Source organism: Apteryx rowi, unplaced genomic scaffold, assembly GCF_003343035.1.
Source record: "Apteryx rowi isolate R43461 unplaced genomic scaffold, aptRow1 scaffold_1, whole genome shotgun sequence".
In the NCBI taxonomy this organism is placed as follows: Eukaryota; Metazoa; Chordata; class Aves; order Apterygiformes; family Apterygidae; genus Apteryx; species Apteryx rowi.
The window spans coordinates 1,319,096-1,325,095 of NW_020447196.1; positions in this window are offsets into that span (position 1 = coordinate 1,319,096).

Sequence of the window (6,000 nt, forward strand, 5' to 3'; positions counted from 1 at the left end):
CTCCTGCTCCTTGTGCACATTCAGAGGGGAGAATCAATATGGTGCACTGAGCTATCAAAGTCCACCCACGCTAGTTGCATGGATATATTAATGCTATCAGGCATTTATTTCATAGCTTTTGGCTTTGAAAAACAGTCTCATTCTTAGCCACTGAAAGGAGAAGCAGCTTTGCTTATCAGAGTAGATAATAGCTCTGTAAAAGAGAGCACAGGGAAGAGAACAGTGATCAGGCATGCTGTGACTGCCCAAGGCTCGCTGCCAGCAGCACACTGCAGAACATGCTCTCTTACCCCTTAAAAATAAGCATATAAAGAAATAGCCTTTAGGTATTATCTGCTAATGGGCAGCACAAGGCCACTGGAACAAACCTGCCACCAGACTCAGAGAAACACTGACTTTTCCTCGGTGGAGGTTTTAACCTCTCCTGAATCAGCAGCAGGGAGGCAGAGGCCGTTGCTCACCCCCCTGATTTGCATTGCAACCCAGGAAATAAGTTTGAGCAGAAAGCCAGTATCTCTGCAGCATAAGCCTCTTTGGAGGGTGTGGTGTATGCTGACGTGAGGTCTTTGTTAGCATTAACCCTGGGCAATAAGTGGTTGAACTTATAGAACTATTTCTACCTCAGTGGCTAAAACATTCCTTTACTGAGACTTGCATCAAAGCCTGCTATGAATCCTTGTCTTCTGTTTCAACTTTGATTGTCTCCTGAGCTCTAGCTCCTGCTGTAGCAGCTGAATCTGATTCTTGTCTCTTGATACTTCTTCCCTGTCTGCTCCTAATTTTATGATTCTTAAAGTATTGTTGGGTAAGGGACAAAGAATAAAACTGAATGGTAAGTGGCTTTTCTATTCTACTAAACTTATGTTTTCAAAAAAGCCTTTCATTGTTCTTTAGAGTTGAAAATAGATTTTCTCTAACTCTTTTTCTGCAAGGTGTGATTCTGTTCTTTCTATCTCTGGGGCAAGAAAGAATGAGAGAGACTGTGCCGTTTGGCTATCTAGTAACCCTAAGAGTTACTGCCCTTACTTGAGGTGTGGTTCTGATGTTAGCCTTTGTGCAAGTCTTATGGGCCATGCAGGATACACCAGTACATGTTTGTATCCTCCTTCTGTAAGTCATAATCCTTGCCAAAATTGTAGAAGACCAAATCCTGCACTGCAGGCAAATGTAAGCTAATTCCTGTGATCATATGGACTTTATCTCTGCCCTGAGAGTTGTACAGGCATGAGTAATAATCTGAAGTCCTTGGCCCTTCTTTTACCAATTTTTTGCCATAGCATGAAGCTTACTCCAAATATATAACATCCAGTGTCCACACCCGAACTTAATCCTAAACTTATTTTTAGTTGGTAAGCAATCTCTGCATTAGAACTAAATGTCTGCAGAAAATAATGGTGCTCTCATCCTGTCATTTTCAGCCAGGAAAATTCTAGGAGTAAACTGCCTTTTCTCCAACTCCTACCTCCTAAATTCTAATGTTAACCTGAAGTTTTCCTTAGAAAACCATACCACAAACCAAGCTCTTTGCTCTTCCTTTTCCAAAGATTTGACTGTAGTAAGGTGACCAAGACTGAACCACTGAACCTAATTCTCATTCCTTCTTGAGCATGTAGGATTCAGCTATGCTCAGAGTCTTACAGCTTTTAAAACTGTAACCATCCATCTCAAACTTATCCCAAACTGAAGGTGACTAGTGCTTGCAACAAAACTAACCATAAGCCGTTTGCTCTTACAGATACCAACTCTTGGTTAGTTTGCTGATCCYTGATGGCAGATAATCTAAACTCTGACTGTAGTCCTTACCCAGATGCCAAATACCTGCAGCAGAACTGAACATAAACTATTAGTTCTTGCCAGTGCCTGCATGCTACCCAACTCTGGTCTTGCAAGATCATCAGGCTAGAAACAAAATTCTCCTAATCCATAGTGAGATGATTTATCCTATTGGTCCCGTCCTATCCTTGATCATGTCCTAGCTAAGAGGGCCATGCAAGATCCAGGAATAAACCATATTTTTCAACCCGTCATCTCCTAAAGCATGGCCCTACCATAGTTGTTATAAATTATCCTCTATCAAAACTAAACTTCAGCATCTGGCTCCTGCTTACTGACACCTGCTCACCTTGTGCCAGGCTTGTGAATCATACAGGATTCAGGCCTGAACTGAGTGTCTCAGCCCTCCTTCTTCCTCACCTGAAATGCAGGCAGGCTGACTAATATTTTTACAAAGGCTAAGCCATTGCTTCTTGCCAAAGATCTGGCTTATCCTCGTACTGGAGTCCTAGAAGATTCAGCAATTGATTGAGCTTTAGAGCTCTTATTTTCCTGAACTTTTAACTTTAATTTTTGCTATCATCATAGAAAGTTGGCCAATATCTGTATGAAAGTTAAACATAAATCACTGGATCTTATTGACACAAGCCCATAGCTTAGTCCTTTGTGCTAAGCATGGTCCATAAATTAATGAATTATTCTGTTTGTGATAAATTCTGTGATGGTGAGGATATTCATCAGCAGTGTGGAATAAAGGATGAAGAGTATGATGAAGTTTACCAGTATACTAAGATAAGGATAAACTGATATATTGAGAATGAGTGCTGAAAGAAAGGAATTGCAGGAACTATTTATGATACTAAATGACTTGTGACAAAACAACAGATGAGATTTAGTATAGAGTATAGATGAGATGTAATACCTCTCATCTACTACATATACTACATATAAAATAATGCATATACTACATATACTACATATAAAATAATGCACATGGTGGGGGAAAATAATTCTAGTCTTATGTACACAGTGATGGGCTTTGAGCTGATTACTACCACATAGGAAGGAGAATTTGGGATTATAACAGGTAGTTCTGTGAAAACATTCACTTAATGGTCAGTACTGGTGAAGAAAGCATAATAGAATTCTGAGAATGATTAGAGAAGGTATAGAGAGGAAAACAAAATAGTTATTATGCCAATAAGTAGGTCTATGGTCCACCATTGAACAGTTCTGTTCCCTCCATCTCAAAAGGATGTAATAGAATTGGGGAACTTGCAGAGAAGATATGGATCAAATGGAATGGTTTCTGTACTTGAATGATTAAATGGATTAACTAGATTAAAATACTTAACTAGATTAAAATCTCTTCTCTTAATCTGGGGAAGAGAAGAYTGACAAGAGATATGACAGATGCTTACAAAATGAGTGGAATACCAATCATGAATAGGAAACAGTGTTCACTGTGTCTTGCGATATAAGAACCAAGGGACAGCAAATAAAAGTAGAAATTGGTGAGATGAGAGAAAGCAAGGAGAGTTTCCTCACACAACACACAGATTGTGGAGCTTCTTGTCATTGGACATTGTGAGCACCAAAAATTGATACAAGTTCAAAAAGCAATTGGTGTTTCTGTCCATTAATTTATCCATTGAGGGTCATTAAACACAAAGATGCAATTTGTCATCAGGAAGCCCCTGTGCTGCAAATCCTTGTAGACTGGGAGAGTGTTCTGGGGAAAGTAATTCTACTGATAAATAATTCTAATTTCATTATGTGCTTGCTCTGTTTTCATGATCTTACCAGAGCATTTGCTATTGGCTTCTGTGGGAGACAGGATATAAGCCCTTCAGGCTGACACAGGTTGGATGTTCTTATGTTAGCCCTGGATTTTCAAAATCTCAGCAGGTTAAATAATATAAATCAACTTCTTCAATCCTGATAACACACATTCACAAGGTAGTAAGTAGAGACCTCTGGGATGCTGGAGAAGATATCAGAAGCATTTTGTAAAAATTCAAGAGGATATAAAAATTAGACGTAGGTGTTGAAAGAGGCAGTGTGTACATCTGGACTGATGTCAGGCCTTAGCTAGAATGGCCATTCAAAGTTTAAAAGGCTGAGTGTCTGAGGAAGATGTTTGATAGCATGTTAGTCTTGTGAGACTTTGACCTCAAACAGCAGTTATGCATATTCAGCAGCTCTCCCTTACCCTTCTGTCACTTGAGACTGTATCTCTATCAGATAGGAGAAGCCCTCGGTGGGGCTAAATTCRCAGCTAAAAGTGTGAGGGTGACTTTGGAACTGGGAGTTTGAAGCAATAGTAGCTGAATTGTAGCCATGTTCAGAGACTCTCTTCCTTTTCCATGTTTATGTCAGGGACAGAAGAAAAGAATATTTGGATATGTGTCTTATGGGAATAAGTGCATTGTTAAGTTTAAGAACTGACTTGGTGGACTTTTTTGAGGGGGGGAAAGAAGAAAAATGTCAATGAATAAATGCACCATTTTCAGTGACTGAAAAACATTTTTCCTACTCTGAAGGCTGGGCCATGTACATGAAATATGTCAGCTGAATATTTTCTAAAAGGGAATTTCTTTCCTTCCAATGGAAAAAACAGAAGGTTTTTTTACCTTCAAAAACTTTTGAGGGATCTTTGTTTATACTGTTCTGCCAAGATCTTTACATAGGTTAAACTTGCATTATATTACAAAGGGTTTTAGACTAGTGTTTCTTACATTTTACTTGTCTGTAATATGACAGAGTTAGCACCATTTGCCATTTCTTCATGCATATGTGTTCAAAGAAGCTAGAAGATTGAGGAGAAAGGTGACCACGTCTCTAAAGTGTTCTAATGATACCTATTGTATGAAGAGTGGGGAAGATGCGAATGTGCATTGCAACCTGCTATGTTTTTTAAGTGTAACCCCCGCCCGTTTTTTGTAAGAGAATGCCATAGTTGCTGAATTCCAACATATAAATACTCCTTGTAAACCAGAATTTGCCATCTAAAAATTGGGAAAAGTAAGAATTGAGCTCTGCTTCTTTCAGTGTTTCTCTTTGGCTGGCTTTTGTGGCTTCCCTCTTAGTGTGCTGACTATTTGCTAATCTTAAAGTGCCACAAAACATGAGAACCAAACCAACCACCTAACTCAATGTGGGGCATATTACACAGGGAGCCTAGCATCTAAGAGGCATTGCAGTGCATAAGATGCATTGCAACACATACATGTAACTGTACAGTTTTCTAGGTATAAGCAGCCTTTTCTTGAGGGAATAAATACCATAATTTTCTGAAGGGGAAAAAATTAAGCAAAACTACAGATCTGAACTCTCTGGAACTTGAGAAAAAAATACTCTTGAGAGAGAGTTGATGAATGGGGGGATAATTACTCTTCAGGGCATCTTAATGCCAAACGTGAGAGTTGACACGTCTCTCATAAGAGACTTGCAAACTCCAGGATCTATGTCAAAGAAATGCTTAATAATAAGGACCCTCTTCTATTGTCAGAAGATTTCAGAGTGTAATTTATCACTCCACGAAGCTACCTGAGAAGCTGAGAAGTGGCTTAGGAGACTGGCCGCATAGGAGATTGTCATTTAGAGAGATGAAAATTATATCAGAGGTGAAAGCTGGAAAAATTCAGTACAATTTGCTCATAATACAGCTGTGGACTGGGGGCTAGCAAGGGGATGACAATTAAAGAAAGAGTTGTCAAATCATGAAGACTTCATTAACACAGGGTAACTGACAGCAGAATAATAGGGGACTTTAATGGAAAATAACATTTCTGCTACACACTTGTGTAATAATAAACATGCCCTTTTCTCGCTAGTACCATGACCTGGTAATTATTGTCAGTGGGGAGTGTCTTGTTCTTACATCTTCACTGAATTTTATAACGATTGAACTAGTCTTCAGAGCCAATTCAAAGTTGGGAATTCCGTCGCCCTTTATCTTTCTTCAGCTGTTAATTTTAACATTCTTGTTTTTACTCTTGATTTGATTTATACTTTGTTGCATGTGCCAAGTGACCTTACCCTGTTTACAAAATACCCTTTTTTTCCCCTAAGCCTTTTGCAAATGTTTCACACTTTCAGGCAAGAAATTCTAGGGTTGACCTTCATTGTTCACACATTCATTATGTCTGACTCATAAAAAAGGGTTGTGACATTGCTCTGCATATTCATAGCCTTCTAATCATCATCACTGCAACCTGGGTATGC